This window comes from Lagenorhynchus albirostris, chromosome 13 (assembly GCF_949774975.1).
Source record: "Lagenorhynchus albirostris chromosome 13, mLagAlb1.1, whole genome shotgun sequence".
NCBI classification, from domain to species: Eukaryota; Metazoa; Chordata; class Mammalia; order Artiodactyla; family Delphinidae; genus Lagenorhynchus; species Lagenorhynchus albirostris.
This window is the reverse complement of record NC_083107.1, coordinates 20,657,700-20,676,074: the sequence shown is the minus strand read 5'-3', so window position 1 is coordinate 20,676,074 and position 18,375 is coordinate 20,657,700. Positions and strand designations below refer to the sequence as shown.

At 41.9% G+C, this 18,375-nt stretch overlaps 1 pseudogene; it reads right to left on the bottom strand.

Annotated features, from left to right (window-relative positions):
* Positions 1–10,637: 10,637 nt before the first annotated feature.
* Positions 10,638–12,824, bottom strand: LOC132531524 (lithostathine-like; annotated as a pseudogene).
* Between the last annotated feature and the right edge of the window lie 5,551 nt (positions 12,825–18,375).

The window sequence follows — 18,375 nt, the reverse complement described above, 5'->3', positions numbered from 1 at the left end:
TAGAGACAAATGTCAAAGAAAACACAAAGATCTAAAACCTATGGGATGCAGCAAAAGCAGTTCTAAGAGGGATGTTTATAGCAATACAAGCCTACCTCAAGAAGCAACAAAAATCTCAAATAAACAATCTAAACTTACACCTAAAGGAAGTAGAGAAAGAAGGACAAACAAAACCCAAAGTTAGTAGAAGGAAAGAAATCATAAATATCAGAGCAGAAATAAATGAAATAGAAACAAAGAAAAAAAATAGCCATGTTCAATAAAACTAAAAGCTGGTTCTTTGAGAAGATAAACAAAATTGATAAACCATTATCCCAACTCATCAAGAAAAAGAGGGAGAGGACGCAAATCGTTAAATTTAGAAATGAAAAAGGAGAAGCTACCATAGACACCGCAGAAATACAAGGTATCCTAAGAGACTACTACAAGCAACTCTATGCCAATAAAATGGACAACCTGGAAGAAATGGACAAATTCTTAGAAAGGTATAACCTTCCAAGACTGAACCAGGAAGAAATAGAAAATGTGAACAGACCAATCCCAAGTAATGAAATTGAAACTGTGATTAAAAATCTTCCAACAAACAAAAGTCCAGGACCAGATGGCTTCACAGGTGAATTCTATCAAACATTTAGAGAAGAGCTAACACCCATCCTTCCCAAACTCTTCCAAAAATTTGCAGAGGAAGGAACACTCCCAAACTCATTCTATGAGGCCACCATCACCCCGATACCAAAACCAACAAAGATAATACAAACAAAGAAAATTACAGACCAATATCACTAATGAATATAGATGCAAAAATCCTCAACAAAATACTAGAAAACAGAATCCAACAACACATTAAAAAGATAATACATCATGATCAAGTAGGATTTATCCCAGGGATGTAAGAATTCTTCAATATATGCAAATCAATCAATGTGATACACCATATTAACAAATTGAAGAAGAAAACCATATGAGCATCTCAATAGGTGCAAAAAAAAGCTTTTGACAAAATTCAACACCCATTTATGATAAAAACTCTCCAGAAAGTGGGCATAGAGGGAAACTACCTCAACATAATAAAGGCCATATATGAGAAGCCCACAGCAAACATCATTCTAAATGGTGAAAAACTGAAAGCATTTCCTCTAAGATCAGGAACAAGACAAGGATTCCCACTCTTACCACTATTATTTAACATAGTTTTGGAAGTCATAACCATGTCAATTAGAGAAGATAAAGAAATAAAAGGAATACAAATTAGAAAAGAAGTCATACTCTCACTGTTTGCAGATGACATGACACTATACATAGAGAATCCTAAAGATGTCACCAGGAAACTACTAGAGCTAATCAATGAATTTGGTACAGTAGCAGGATACAAAATTAATGCACAGAAATCTCTTGCATTCCTATACACTAATGATGAAAAATCTGAAAGAGAAATGAAGGAAACATCCCCATTTACCATTGCAACAAAAATAATAAGGTACCTAGGAATAAACCTACCTAGGGAGACAAAAAAACCTGTATGCAGAAAATTATAAGACACTGATGAAAGAAATTAAAGAGGATACTAACAGATGGAAAGATATCCCATGTTCTTGGATTGGAAGAATCAATATTGTGAAAATGACTATACTACCCAAAGCGATCTACAGATTCAATGCAATCCCTGTCAAATTACCAATGGCATTTTTTACAAAACTAGAACAAAAAAATCTTAAAATGTGTATGGAGACACAAAAGACCCCAAATAGCCAAAGCAGTGCTGAGGGAAAAAAACGGAGCTGGAGGAATCAGACTCCCGGACTTCAGACTATACTACAAAGGTACAGTAATAAGGACAATATGGTACTGGCACAAAAACAGAAATATAGATCAATGGAACAGGATAGATAACCCAGAGATAAACCCACACACCTATGGTCAACTAATCTATGACAAAGGAGACAAGGATATACAATGGAGAAAAGACAGTCCCTTCAATAAATAGTGCTGGGAAAACTGTACAGCTATATGTAAAGCAATGAAATTAGAACACTCCCTAACACCATACACAAAAATAAACTCAAAATGGATTAGAGACCTAAATATAAGTCCAGACACTATAAAACTCTTAGAGGAAAACATAGGAAGAACACTGTGTGACATAAATCACAGCAAGATGTTTTTCGATGCACCTCCTAGAGTAATGGAAATAAAAACAAAAGTAAACATATGGGACCTAATGAAACTTAAAAGTTTTTGCACAGCAAAGGAAACTACAAACAAGACAAAAAGACAACCCTCAAATGGGAGAAAATATTTGCAAACCAATCAATGGACAAAGGATTAATCTCCAAAATATATAAACAGCTCATGCAGCTCAATATCCAAAAAACAAAAAAACCAATCCAAAAATGGGCCGAAGGGTGGTGCAGTGGTTGAGAGTCCGCCTGCTGATGCAGGGGACACAGGTTCATGCCCCGGTCTGGGAAGATCCCACATGCCGCAGAGTGGCTGGGCCCGTGAGCCATGGCCACTGAGCCTGTGCGTCCAGAGCCTGTGCTCCACAACGGGAGAGGCCACAGCAGTGAGAGGCCCACGTTCCGCAAAAAAAATAAATAAATAAAAATTAAAAATGGGCCAAAGACCTAAATAGACATTTCTCCAAAGAATACCTACAGGTGGGCAAGAAGCACATGAAAAGCTGTTCAACATCATTAATCATTAGAGAAATGCAAATCAAACTACAATGAGGTATCACCTCACACCAGTTAGAATGGGCATCATCAGAACAATCTACAAACAACAAATGCTGGACAGCGTGTGGAGAAAAGGGAACTCTCTTAACCTGTTGGTGGGAATGTAAATTGATACAGCCACTATGGAGAACAGTATGGAGTTTCCTTAGAAAACTACAAATAGAACTACCATATGACCCAGCAATCTCACTGCTGGACATATACTCAGAGAAAACCATAATTCAAAAAGACACATGCACCCCAATGTTCATTGCAGCACTATTTACAATAGCCAGGTCATGGAAGCAACCTAAATGCCTATCGACAGATGAATGGTTAAAGAAGTGGTACATATATACAGTGGAATATTACTCAGCCTTAAAAAGGAATGAAATTGGGTCATTTGTAGACACATGGATGGATCTAGAGACTGTCATACTGAGTAAAGTAAGTCAGGAAGAGAAAAACAAATATTGTATATTAACGCATATATGTGGAACCTAGAAAAATGATACATATGAACTAGTTTTCAGGGCAGAAATAGAGACCCAGATGTAGAGAGTAAATGTATGGACACCAAGGGGGGAAAGGGGTGGGGGTGGGTGGGTGGTGTGATGAATTGGGAGATTAGGATTGACATATATACACTAATATGTATAAAATGGATTACTAATAAGAAGCTGCACTATAAAAAAAATACAATAATATTCAAAAATTAAAAAAAAAAGAATGTTGCCTATAGCCTGAAATATACAGGATAGCCCATTCTCAAGGCTCTGACCTTTAAGCATATAACACTCTTCCATTCATACACAGATAAAAAGTTGCAGAATAGAGAATAACATTTGTCTTGTTGGAGGTTTACAGGAACATTGTGACCTGACCTATGAGGACAGTTGCAAGAACAAAGGATTCCCACACCAAGAAGTTTGCAACTACCAACCACGTGCCTTCCTCACCTTGCCTTTAAAAATGCTTTGCTGAAACCCTTTGGAAAGTTAGGGATTTGGGGAAGCATGAGCCACCCATTCTCCTTGCATGGCCCTTCAATAAACCTATCTCTGCTCCAAACTCCAATGTTTTGGTTTATTTGACTTCATTGTGCATCAGGCATGTAAACTTATGCTTGGTAACAGCAGGAGGCCTGATCTCCTTCATCCTTTCTGGACTACCTCTTTGCTTCCCTTTTGCAGCCTTTCCTGGAAGATCTTTTCTCACTCTCTCCAACTCTTAAGGACACGAGAATTGGGCACCTGGGAGCATTCATAGAATGACAAAACTCCACCTTTGCCTAAAGGAAAGTGGGACTGATTGTGGAGAGGACACCTGACCTTGGACAGTTCTAGCCTATGCCTGGAAGGGCCTCTCCCCATTCTGGGAATCTCTCTGAGCCCACATCACCTTTGTCCCTTCTCAGTGTCCTGGCTTTGTTCTGCTCACTTCATAGGCTTTAATTTTGCCTCTACCCTTTCCTCTGGTTACATTACAACAAATATTCCTCATCTACTCTGGCAAAACCACTCAAGCTGGACAGTGAATGAGGGGGTGGAAAAGGAGTTCCTTCATTGCCTCCACCTCCTCCCACGTACACATTTTATAATTTTACAAAATTAAATATTTCTATGTAATTTATAATGGCTAATATTCAATTCAATAGTGTGCCACAATTTCTTAAACTTATCTGGCTTGTTGACTGTCTGTATTATTATTATTTTCATTTTAGGAAAGATAGGAATAAAAACTCTTGTAAATTAATAGTTAAAAATGCTCAGGATTGTTTGCAATGGTGTTGTTGTTTTCATTTTAAGAAAATCAGGAAGTACTTCTTTCTGTGAAAAGGCTGGCAGTAAAGAACTAGTTACAAATTTCCTATATTCTCGAAGTAACCAGTTGGCTTAGAGACCCAGAATATGAATACCAAGTGGCCTTATTCAAGTTCCAGGTAAACTACATATGATAGTGTTTAGCACATCCTTAGAAGAGCAGCAATACATTGATATCCAGTCTAAACCTGATTAAAGAGAAAACTTTTCAAAAGATTTAGTAAGTGACAATATCACAAATTTTTCCAAGTGTCTTCCTGATTCTCTGTCCTTTCATTGCTCTCAGGAGAAGGCAGAATTTTTATTTTATCATCACCAAATGACTTACTCACTTTTTGAAAATATATAGCATCACCAGCTTAGGTTTGAAAAATAATGTCATCTAAACCTTCAGTATCAGAGGGACTGATTACTTTCAAAGGGAGGCTGAGAATAACCAGAGAATATTTACATGATGATCTATGGAATAGGAAACCAAAGGAGAATTCACAATATAAGCTGGCAAAGAGAACTGAAAAGCTTCGACCAAAGGTATGAGGAAAAATGAGAAGAGTGATATTTTATGATGTCACTTGTCAATAACAAACTGACTATAAGAAAGTGACTGATCCTTGACTTGGAGTCTGCAAATTTGGGACGCTTCCCCTCACTGGACATACCTGTATTTTTAGTCTTTTGATGGAGGAAATATGGTAATTGCTGATAATCAACCAAAAAAGTAGGATTATATCATTTTTTACATTCTTTAATTCCAGTTAATTATTATGTCTAGTCTTACCTATCTCCAATTGTCTGAATGTGTGTGTGCTGAAAATCCCTGGGAACCTACCCTTTTCATTATTCTCTTTTCCCCTTTCTCTAAGAGCTCAGGTGGTCCACTAAGAAAATCCACTCCCTCCATGCTTCTGAGACCCCTTCCTGAGGTTTGTTGATAGTGATCACACTCTAAGATCCTGGAGAGTTTATAACTCATGTAATACTATATCCACTTTGCTCTAATTATGGTTCAAAGATGCACAGTAATTCAGGCTTCGAGCAACAGCCCATGACATTTTCCTGACCATAGTGATATGCTCAGTTTTGTCTAAAAAGGCAGGAGGAAGTCAGTATTATTCTTTTATCAATTGAGGAAATAATATATGTTCTACTGATATTAAGGAAACAGTAGCCCCAGCTGCTGCTGGCAACTCTCTTGAGCTATGAAAAGAAGGAAGCCAGTAGAGGAATAAAGGATACAGATAAAAGAGAATGTAGACAGGAGAACCCAAGAGAAATGACACTTGAGCCCTGGTCAAACTGAGCTCAAATCCTTCCTCACTGCTAGATTTTTCAGTAATGTGGTCCAGTAAATACCTTAAATTTTTGAGCCAAATCATTCTGGGATTTTTCTTACTTTCAACTTCAAATGTCATATCTAACACAATGGGTTCTCCAACAGGAAGGATAGGATCTGGTCCCCACAGCTGGAGTGGCTCACCTGCCATCAAAGGGAGAACTCAACTAAAATAGAAACTGACACAAGCACAATTACTGTGAACTTTTCAAACCCATGTTGTGACTTTAAACAGGGAAGAAAATCAAAACGTCTGACATTGTGCAATCATAAATTCATTGAAACTGATGTTTGGTGTTTCCACCAAAAATGCTGAAGGAATATTTAGTCAAGGCAGTCTATCCTAGAAAGAACAAATAACATTTAACAAACATTAAAAGAAAAAGACACTTACGATTCTTTTCATCTCTTTATTTAAGAAGCAATACCCTTACATGGCAAGACTGTAGTGTTCTTGGCCCATATGGAAAATTTTGTCAGTGTTCTCATAGAATAAATGCTTTTTTCCAGATTATGGAAAATCTGACCAAAACCATTTTTTCCACAATGGAAGCTTGTGGCGAGGGAGGGGTGATGATAAGGGGGGAAGGTAGATTAGTGGTCTTGAAATATGCAGATGCATGAAAAGTCTGGGTCTTGCCATCAGTTAGGTGAGGGGAACTTCTTCAAAAAACATCATTTTTTTTTTTAAGTATTAAAAAACATGTATTCTTGAACAGTGATTTGGATGGAAGTAGTATTCTGAGAAACTTATTTTTTTTAGGATAATGAAGCTATTTTAGTATTATTTAAAATAAGAACAACCTTTAAAACGTATGAAGTGGGCAATAGGGGAGAAGCACGCCTTCCTGAGAAGGGTCCTCCGAGAAGGGTCTTCTCAGGGGCAAAGGCAGCAAGGGTGGGTGGGCAGGAGGGAGTGCAGGCCTGGACGTCAGCGGTGCTTCCTCGGGGCGGGCTCTGCAGGTAGGAGAGGTGGCTCTGGGGCTTGGCAGCTCCTGGCTGAAGAGGAGAGAGCTGGCCTGGTGGTCCGTGCCAGTGACTCAGGCAGGGGTGGGGTAGGGCAGGGGTCAGCTGGGTAAAAGAAATGTGAGTTTGAGTGTCAGGAGGAGGTGGCCTTGGCTCTCAGGTCTCAAGGGGGACGTCAGGCTGCAGGAGGCCCAGACCCAGGAGTGCTGATCCGCCCCCATCTCTCCAGCGAGGCTCTGTGACTGTGCCCTGGACGGGTGGGGGGTGGGGGGACCTCACAGCAGGGTGGGCGGCAGACAGGGAAGGCTCAGGCAGGGCTGCTGGTCAGGCCGGGGCTCAGTGTCCTCTTCTCGGAGGCGCTTGCACCTGGAGCAGATGCTTCTTCTCAAAGGCCCCGGCCTGGGCACAAAGACAGGGACCACTCCAGTCCTCATCACGGGCCGGAAGGCCGACAGCCTGGGCTCGGGGCTCTCAGACCTGAGAGGCCCATCGAGCTGCCTTTGTCCTTCCTCGCATCGGCTGAGGGCCCTCAGCGCGGTCTCCTTGGCACAGGTGTCCAGGGACTCCTGGCTGGGCGGACACGTGGACAAACTGCTTAGGCTTTCAACGGGGGGCGGTACGGATGTCCACCAGGCTCTGCGTGTGGCAGGAGAGGCGGGCGTTCCACTGGGACCTCATCGTGAAACCGTTGCCATGGCCGGAAAACCCCAGCCCCGAGGAGGTGCGGAGGGACGGCCCGCTGGGAAGGCGTGTCCAACCCTGGGGCGCCGAGGACCCGCGGACCAGGTAGTACTTCCAGCTGCGCAGGGCGGCGGGGAGCGGCCGCCTGCTGCGGAACCAGAGCACGCGATCCTGGCGGCGGCGGCGGTAGCACAGGATTGGGCGCCCGTCCCGGCCCATCAGGAAGCAGGTGCCGCGGGCGGGCCCGGTCCATGGGAACCATGGGGACCGGCGCTTCAGGGCGTGGGCTGGCTGCGTGGCCTTGGCCGTGCCCAGGTATATGCTCAGGTAGCTGTCCATGCTCGCGGGTCAGCGGGGTCGGACCTTCGACGGGCTTTGGCTTCTGGGCGGCCCCGAAGTCTGTAGACGCGAAGCTTACGGCGCTGAGGCGACCGTTGGCATCGGGGTGTGGGACGGTTCGTGGGGCGTCGGAACCTCTGGGCACGAGGTCCTGCGCGCGCCAGGCCGGGGCCTCGCGGACCCGCCCGGTCGCGACCCCGGGGCCTCGCGACCCCGGGGCCTCGCGACCCCGGGGCCTCGCGACCCCGGGGCCTCGCGACCCCGGGGCCTCGCGACCCCGGGGCCTCGCGGGGCGCCCCTGTGTTCTGAGCACAGGGGATCCTTCAGCTCCCACTGCTGGCCCAGGCGCTTGGCTCTGGGTGGCGGGGGAGCCCTCCACTTTTTGCCCTTGACATTTAAAGGGAGAAAATATAATAATTTGTACCAGGTCCTGAAAATTGACTGAAGGGCACTCTCTTTCATTACTGTAAAAATGAACAAAATGCACTTGAATGCTCCTTTAAGGAAAAAGAGCGAATTTACTTGTATTTCTACAGAGGCTGTGTACTTCTTCTAGAGTGGCTGCTAATGTCACTTTTTGTAATTTTATTCTTTTTTTTTTAACATCTTTATTAGGGTATAATTGCTTTACAATGGTGTGTTAGTTTCTGCTTTATAACAAAGTGAATCAGTAATGCATATACATATGTCCCCATATCTCTTCCCTCTTGCGTCTCCCTCCCTCCCACCCTCCCTATCCCACCCCTCCAGGCGGTCACAAAGCACCAAGCCGATATCCCTGTTCCATGAGGCTGCTTCCCACTAGCTATCTACTTTACGTTTGTTAGTATATAAATGTCCATGCCTCTCTCTCTCGCCCTGTCACAGCTCACCCTTCCCCCTCCCCATATCCTCGTTCTCCAGTAGATCTGTGTCTTTATTCCTGTCTTACTCCTAGGTTCTTCATGACATTTTTTTTCTTAAATTCCATATATGTGTGTTAGCATACGGTATTTGTCTTTCTGTTTCTGACTGACTTCACTCTGTATGACAGACTAAAAAAGCATCATTTTTTTTAATACAGAAAATGTTTGTATATTTTGGAGACTAATCCTTTGTCAGTTGCTTAATTTTCAAATATTTTCTCCCATTCTGAGTGTTGTCCCTTCATCTTGTTTATGGTTTCCTTTGCTGTGCAAAAGCTTCATTAGGTTCCATTTGTATATTTTTGTTTTTACTTCCCTTACTCTAGGAGGTGGGTCAAAAAGTATCTTGCTGTGATTTATGTCATAGAGTGTTCTGCCTGTGTTTTCCTCTAAGAGTTTTATAGTGTCTGGCCTTGCATTTAGGTCTTTAATCACATCTTTATTAGAGTATAAATGTTTTACAATGTTGTGTTAGTTTCTGCTGTACAACAAAGTGAATCAGCTATATGTGTACATATATCCTTATATCCCTTCCCTCTTGAGCCTCCCTTCTGACCTCCATATCCCATCTCTCTAGGTCGTCACAAAACACCAAGCTGATCTCCCTGTACTATGCAGCAGCTTCTCACTAGCCATCCATTTTACATTTGGTAGTGTATATATGTCAATGCTACTCTTCATCCCAGCTTCCCCTTCCCCACCTGTGCTCTCAAGTCCATTATCTAAGCCTCTGTCTTTATTCCTGCCTGGCCACTATGTTCATCAGTACCGCTTTTTAAATTTCCGTATATATGTGTTAGCATATGGTGTTTGTTTTTCTCTTTCTGACTTACTTCACTCTGACAGATTCTAGGTCCATCCACCTCACTACAAAAAACTCAATTTCATTCCTTTTTATGGCTGAGTAATATTCCATTGTATATATGTGCCACATCTTCTTTATCCATTCATCTGTTGATGGACATTTAGGTTGCTTCCATGGAAAAAAATAAGTTAAGAGAAATCCTGCCAGACAATAAGTTGCCCAAATCCAGTCCTGACTGGAGTCAGAGTGTTTTAAGAGGACCTTCTGGGGTTTGTCCTCCCAAGTGCCTTCTAGGAACAGGGCAACATGTAGTTAAATGGACTCGTGCCAATCGACCATGGCAAGGGAAGTATAGAAGCTGAAATTGTACAACAATTAGAAAGATTACCTTTTTTCTGTCAAAACTAATAACAAAACAATTATATATGCATTTCAAATATGTGTTTTATCCATTTAATTTTTGAATTTCTTCATTTTATTTCTATTTTATGAATGTTAATAAAATCTTATCATTATCTTTTACACGGATAGTTTAGGAAATACTGTTCTAAACATCATCAGATCCTAAAATGGTTGCCTCATACCATCAGAGACCTTGTCTAGGAATTTTTGTGCAGTAGAGTGTGTGGGAGAGCAATGTCTTTATATGTACACAACCCACATCCTACAGAAGCAGTGCTGACATACCTCACCACAAATATGCCAAGAGGAATATATATATATATATATTTATTTATTTATTTATTTATTTCCCCAGGGACCTGAGTGAAATTGGGCATAGATTGACCCACCAATTCCCCTCACTCACCCACTTCCTCCTCAGAGTTTGTCTATGAGAATGAAGCAGAGAAGCAATGAAAAACTAAAATTTTTATTATAGTACCTTGAAAACTCAGGTTATAGAACATAGAAAAGAGCCTGATATGAGGTTGGAGGGTAGGAAATGTCAAAATAAGGTGGTTAGATTGGGGGTGTGGGGAGAATATCCCCTTCTGGGATGGGTCTTCACACTTGGTTCCAAGTCCACGATGAACTACACACCAGACTCAGACTGCTGACTTCCCTTCTGACCTAGTCCTTGAACTTGCAGACATAGGATAAGTTAATATAACAGTTATAAACTCTCCACTTCAGATACCCTAAAGTGACAGAAGAACTCAAGTGAATGGGGCTGGTGGAGCTTGAGAATCCAATGGAGATATATCCCAGATTCTGGCCTAGGACTCAAATGCTCTCCTTCATCTTCATCAGGGTCCCACCCCGGGTAAAGAGACAGAAAGAAAGGAGAGAAGAGGGGTGATGGGAACAGACAAGCCAGTATTACAGTTCCAGCCCAGGAGGATTCTCTGAAAACCAGACCCAGAAATGGGGGATGAGGGGAGGGAAAAGGCTGGGCAGAAGTGACCTCTTCTGTTTCTTACCTGTGCTTTTTGACAGGCTTCCACAGTAGCCAGGGTTTGAGATGGTGGCTGGATTTCTCTTCCAGGCAACTTAATTGAGCACATCAGTACTACTCCACTCCCATCCACTGGCATTGGGCTCAGAGCCTTATAGAGCAGAGGATGGAGTCAGGTGAGGTGGAAAGGCCTTTAGAGTTCTCCTGGCCTGATTCCCTCAGCTGGAATGCCTGATCCCCTCCCCAGCATCATGGAATTTGCTCTGCTCTTCCATGTGGTGTCTCCACAGCTCTCCTCTGGGAAACTCTCCCTAAATCTATTGGCACATTCCAAAATGAATGATCACAAAGACCAATGGAACCTCTCAGAGTAACATGTCACTATCTGAACTACACTTAGTGGTACATTTGTGATTAACATCTAAACCTCGAAGATAACATCAGTTTTATAAGGGAAAAATGTGTCAGTCCTAAATCTTCATTTAGGACTCACTAAGCACAGTATGTGCAGACTCAGTGAATCATAGAGAACTGAATTACAAGGCATAATGTGTGAATCATGTAAAAAGTTTGACAAGAGGCAGCTTAACTTTACCTGGAGACCTGCACATAACTCAGCTCTGCAGCTGGTCTCAAGGCTCTCCATTTTTTTCCAATTATCCCCTGAGCTCCAGGGATTTCTAGGACATTTACTTGGCAGACACAGGGGACAGGGAGGGGCCTGGGTGGCCATAGCATCTTGGGAGGTAACAGATTAAAGAGGATGTAAGTGTACCTCTGTGGGGTCATGGAGCCCAATCCAGACGTCTGAGAGGAGTTTCAAATTGTTCTTGGCCAGGGAGGCCACGAAGAATCCCTCAGGCCCACTGAGCACAGACACAAGGTGGCCTGAGGGCCTCTTCTGGCAGGTCATCTGTGTGGAGAAGGGAGACACTGAGAAGGATCTTGAGATGCCTCATGCTGGGGGAAAAGCAGAGCCGAGGTAGGTGAGAAGGGGTGTGTTTGCAAAAGATGAGGTGCTCATTCTCATGCTCAAGAAGCTCTAGATAATGAGACTGCTCATGCCCCACAATCTGGTCTGTAATTTGCTTTTCACTATCACCCCTAACTGCAAATCCCAGCACTCAGGTCTGCATCCATCCAGGTTTTGGGTGCTATAAACAAGGCATAGCAGTAGGACACATAGGCCATGGAGCCTTTGGGGCATCTGATCCATGCAAAAGGAAGTTTGTTCTGGGAGTCTTCCCCTGGGGAGGAAGAAATAAAGGAGAGGCATGGGGTGAAATGGAGAGAGGGGATTGGAGTGGAGAGGTGACTTGGGTAACGTCTATGAGGCCAGTGCTTTGGGCAGTGACACCAAACTCCTGACTGCCTGTCACCATTGCCAACACTTCCAGGATTTTTTTTTTTTAATTTTGAATGAAAGTTACTAATTGAGAGATAATCTCTTTTGCTCTTACTATTCTCTTTTATTCAAAAGTCCAAGGCTTCTCCTCCTCTGGGCTGACTATTCTTACACTGGATCCTCCAATCATTTTCCTATTCATCTCATTAATGACACTCTATGCTTACCCTCCTTAATCTACCCACATGAATTAGAATCTAATGAGAAAATGGAAATCACCTCATCCCACTGTTACTAGACCGATGTGGTGCCTCCCACCACTAGTTACCCTGAAGGAAGGATGATGATGCAGGAATTGCAGGCAGTGTTGCTGTGTGGGGATGTACCATTACCACGGGAGGCACACAGGAGCTTTCCTCCTCTTCTTGGACCTGAATAAACACTGGGAACCCAGTGCTAGAGGCAGAGAAATCTCACCTTGGACCTGAGACAGGAGCATTAGGCAGGAGTGCAACATCCATGGAAGGCATCATTTTGTCTGTGATGTGCAGAGGCAACCAGAGAACTAAAGGGTGGTCAGAGAGAGGGCGTGAGAAAGCCCCTGTTGTACCTCTTGTCTCTTCCTCTGTCTAGTCCCCTCAGAATAAATCTATCTTGATGGCATCCATCCCCTTCTATATTTCTTGAAAGAATTGGAAAATCTATATACCCTACTACACCTGAGACCTCCTGGGACTGCCTTTGCCTTGTCTCAGTGCTCCTGTGTTCTCTGAGGACAGGGATCCTTGTATACCTTCTCTGAAATGTGTGAGGTGAAACCCCTGCCAGGGGTCTCATCTTCTCTCAGCTCCCACTTATCTGTCTTGCAGGGATCTTCACTGGTTTGTCAGGGTAGAAAGGACTGGGCTTTTATAAGAGGATTTGAAGGAGGGGCACTGTAATGAATAACAGGAAAGTGGAGCCATGACAGGGGTCATGGGAGGAGTCTGGCTTTGGTTCAAGGAGATCCTGCCATGGGGAGGAGTCTCTTCCTTGCAAAGCCTGGGAATTGCCACAGATATTGCCTTTTTCTCATTATCAAGTCAGCACTTTTGCCAGGAACAGGTGAAGTTTTTTCTTTCCCTGACTCTTCCCTGTTAGACAACTGTGGCACAAAATGAGGTATTAACTTTTAAGGAGCACATCTCCTGGAGTAGTTCTTCTGGTTGATGCCACAAATGCTCACTCCTGTAGGCATACACATGTATTTCTTTCTAACTGTGCAGTAGAATTAAATAAATGTTGGATGTTAAGTGGAGGTGAGTATGGGAATGACAAGTATCACACATAGATAAAGGCAGAGAAGAACTTTGCCTCTTATACATGGTAGCTAGTTTTAAGGAAAATTCAGAATAATCTCACAAGTCTATAGATGAGACAAAATCTTAAGGAAAATGAGTTGCAGAAACTTGCCTTGCTGGTCTTCTTGAGAGATGTAACTTCCCTGATGGATAATGATAATGTGATATATTAAGAGGCAATGAAGGAATTTCAAACCTAGGAAGACTATAGTCAAATGATGGAGAGTCAAAGGAAGAATGAGAGAGGGTTAAGGAAGGGTAAGAGCAAGAACTGGATGAAATTGTAGACCTGATCCTACATTAAATGTAAGTTAGATCTCTACTTCATCAAGATGCTCACTCCCCTGGACTGATGCTCACTCCCCTGGACTGATGAAAACTGCCTTGCAAATTGTCATTGGCTGTAGAAGAATTGTCATTTCTTTTGTATTCTACCTGGGAGGGTGATCAGCTTTGCTTTTACTGAGAAAAACTTGTTAGTCAGGTTTCCTTCTGATTTGGAAATTTTGACAGCTCTGTGACACTGAACCTATATGGTTCAGGTTTATTTTAGAGATTCTGGTGAAAAGTTAGGCTGGTATTCTCTACAAACCTGACCCTCATGCAATTTTTATAGGTCAGCTTTTGTGCAGGTATCTACTGTGGACTTTTGTGAAGTGGTCAATGCAACTCAGCTTGTAGTTGATTTATGTCCTCCAAATCCAAAAGTCAATAGAACTCACAAATAATATAATAGGAAGGATAGCACAGCCAACAGATTCATTTGTTAAAAAGTAAGGATGGAATTACTTCACCAAAAAATAAGTAAATGTAAGGATATAACTATAGTGAGAGTTCGGTGAAAATTAAAGTTTAAAAAAACAGAATATCATGCAAATATGTTAGGATGACTTAAAAAGTAATATTGCTACATTAAAAGTATTATTTCAGTGAATTCTCTGGTGGTCCAGTGATTAGGACTCTATGCTCTCACTGCCAAGGGCCTGGGTTCAATCTCCAGTTGGGGAACAAATATCCTACAAGCTACATGGCATAGCCAAAAAGAAAGAGAGAATTATTTGAGAAGAAGTAAATAGTAGCAATCACATATGCAAAATGGAGTATGTATGTTCTTGAATTCTTGAAAAATTCGGTGTTGTGGGGAAAGATACCATTTTACATTAAAATACCCTAAAGATATACATCAACCTATTGTAGTAAGTAAATTTGAATGTTGTCTTGATTAATAAAGTACACCATTTGAGGGACAGTTATGAAATTGTCAACATACCCATGGGAGAGTCAGAAGACAAAAAGGGAAGATTTAGGTATCACAGGTAAAATTTTCCCCTCTCTTTAGCTGTTCTTGTTGTCATTTCACTACCAGAAAATCAGGAATGGAAAAAACAAACAAACAAACAAACTCCAGAACACTCTAGACTATGGAGTTAGTGACTTAATAAGAAATAGCATTCCTTGGACTTCCTGGTGGCACAGTGGTTAAGAATCCACCTGCCAATGCAGGGGTCACAAGTTCGAGCCCTGGTCCGGGAAGATCCCACATGCCATGGAGCAACTAAGCCCGTGTGCCACAACTACTAAGTCTGTGCTTTAGAGCCTGCGAGCCACAACTGCTGGAGCCGGCATGCCTAGAGCCCATGCTCTGAATCAAGAGAAGCCACCACAATGAGAAGCCCACATACCGCAAAGAAGAATAGCCCCCGCTCTCCACAACTAGAGAAACCCTGTATGCAGTAATGAAGACCCAACGCAGCCAAAAATAAATAAATAAATTTATTAAAAAAAAAAAAAGAAAGAAAATAAGGTCTATTTGTCTATTTAGAGTGATCACTCTCAGCACTGTCTTGACAGGAATGCCGAATGTCTTGAGTATGAGTAGAAATCCATGACTTTCAGTTGAAGGTGATTTAATTTATCAAGCAGATGGGATTTTGAGCACATCAGCAGGCTGCTATGGGAAGCCTTAGGGTCTTTCCAGTGATGGTTCTGATTTTTCAACTCACCTATGTATCACCATTATAATCCTTTGCTAGAGCTTTAACTGAACAGTAGATATAAAGTGGAAGAGGAAGTGAACATGAAGTTGATAAACCAAATTTTGATTTCTGCTATACCTCATTAGCTATGCTGTCTATGTTGCCCCTCATTCTTTAAAGAGAGACTGCCTTCCAATGCCCCTTGCATCTCAGGAAGGTGATTTGCAAACAACAGCAGTTATTGAAGCCACTTCCTCCCATCCAGGTTTTTCTCATTCCAGCTTTGTTAATACTTTGTTCCTGTTTTCCACTACCCCCAAGATCTTTGCTCTGAACTAGAATCTTGAGCTCTCTTCCCAGTATCTCCAGACTTAGTGTTTAATGTGCTTTCCCAGTTGGCTTAAGTGATCTATAAGGACACTCTTAGCTCTAACCCTATAAGGTACGACATACAATTGTTCAGCAAAACATTAAACATTAACATTCTGAGTTACAGGCCCAGGAGGTATTCAACTGGGTGATGATTTGTCTAGTTCCATCAAACTACACCACAAAAGGACTCTAAAGTTACTTATTTATTGATCTAAACATATTTAGGAGCCCACCAGAAGGTTATATGCTATATTCAAACATCATGCCTTTGAAATGAGTAGAAACCCAACTGTGCCTTCAAGAACAACTAACCCCAACCAGCATAATGTTGACCACAGAAATGCAAACATTTCCTAGTCCCCTTGATCTGCTTAGACAAACTATTGTTGGCTCTGATCTTTAATTTTCTACAGAACTCAGTTTTATATCTTTACCTTCAATCCCAGCATCTTCGGCTATTTTGACTTAGTATATGATTTTTGTTTTTGCTAGGACTTTCCTTCCCTCCAGTGGAGTTGTCCCTGCTTCTCTTCATCTACTGTATACATTATGATACTTTTGGCTGCAACAAAAGACCCAACCATAAGCAGCTTAAATAATACAGAGATTTATTGATTTACTTAAGTATTCTGGGAACAGACTTTTTCAGGTTTCACATTCAGAAGTTCAGAGATGTCAGGACTGTAGGTAGAGATCTCCATGATGACCTTGGCCTTTTCCTCATGGACAGAAAATATCACAGCAGCCTAGGCATTGTCCAACAATTTCCAGTGCAGTAAGGAAAGAAGGGAAGATGAGAAAAAAAGACTCCCTTCTTATACATTCTTTCTTACTATGGAGGAATATTTGTCTCATAAGCCTGTAGTCAATGTAGTCTTATATCTTATTGGACAATGTTGGGTTGCAGTTCTAGTCATCCCCTTTCCAAAAGAAGGTCTCAAAATTGTCATAATTTTCTTTGACCACTCAGGATTAATCTGCTGGGACTGGACATACTGTCTTTCATGCAAAGTGGGGGTTCTGTTAGCAGAATTTAAAAGAATAGCTGTTGTCAAATCAGTCAACACGTCTACTGTAATTATAGCCATGCTCAAGTTCCTTAGTTACTGATCGCAGAGGATATTTTGCTAAATTCATAGTCTTTATTGCTGACCAGTTTGTGTCCTGAACTATGTTATAAATTTTCTTCCCCTGGTAAACAATCATGAAGCTTTCCATCTAGAAGTCTAGAACAGAGGTAGGGAAGCAGTTTCCATCTTTCCTTCCCCTGTATCCATTCTGTCCCATTGAGCCCTCCATAACTTTGTGCCTTTCAGGCTGTCTAGAGTTCTACTCCTGACACAGTTGATAAAATTGTCCCTCTCCCCTAATATTTATAATTTCTTACTTTCTCTCTCTAGAAACTATTCCCACTCAATTTGGAGGGAAGATAAAGATCCTCCAATTTGTATGTGAGCCCTCAACACACAAACTTTGCATGAGAAACTTTGTATCATATCCGGTACCTGAGTTCCCCAGTGTCCTCTTCTAGAGTGCATACTCCTATTAGGTTGTTGAGAATTCAAAGGTGCCTTGACTGACATAGGACACAGGCTTCTTTCAGGCTCACTTAGTTTAAGCTATTTGCATATAAGGTGCTGACATGCATTGTAACTCACTCAAGTAAAAAGGAATGATTTAGGAAGGACACAGATTTATCTCAACGCACCCAAGATTAGGGCATATAGCCAAGTCTCACGAAGTACTAGACAAAGGAAGAACAAAGTCAGAAAATGAGGGTATGCTCTCCTTCCTTTTCTTTTTATTTCACTGGGTTTCATGCATATTCTTTTAGCCTGTCAGTTTCCTTGCCCTGGTGATACAGGAAGAGTGATCAAACATGGTTAATTCATTAGAGTTCTCCTAAGCTTTTCACTTCATGGACTTAAAAATTGACTACATTCTCAGTGAACAAATTAATTTTCAGTACAATATCTGATTAATGTAGGTAGGCCTGGGTATTTACTCCCATTCAATCAGTTGGGGCAAGGAATTTGAGTCACTTGGTATTATTATGGGAGCTGCACTCACCTCTTAAATAGGACCTGTGGATGAGACCTAGTTCTTAGAGAAGGGGACCAAGAAGGCACCCCAACATAAGTTACTGCAGCAAACAGACTATCTCAGCCTCTTGTTCTGACTTTGGCTTGTTTTCTGACCTAGATACCCTTCTTGGATATTTCCTCAGGTACCATAACTCCTTCTGACCTTGGACTGTCTTCCACTTATCCAAGAGTTATCCTACTGGCTGTTGTGTTCACTCTTCTCATGGTATTTTTCTAATCCTCATCTGCTTCGAGAACTATGTGTTTTGAATTTCTACCAGTCACTGGGAACCAAT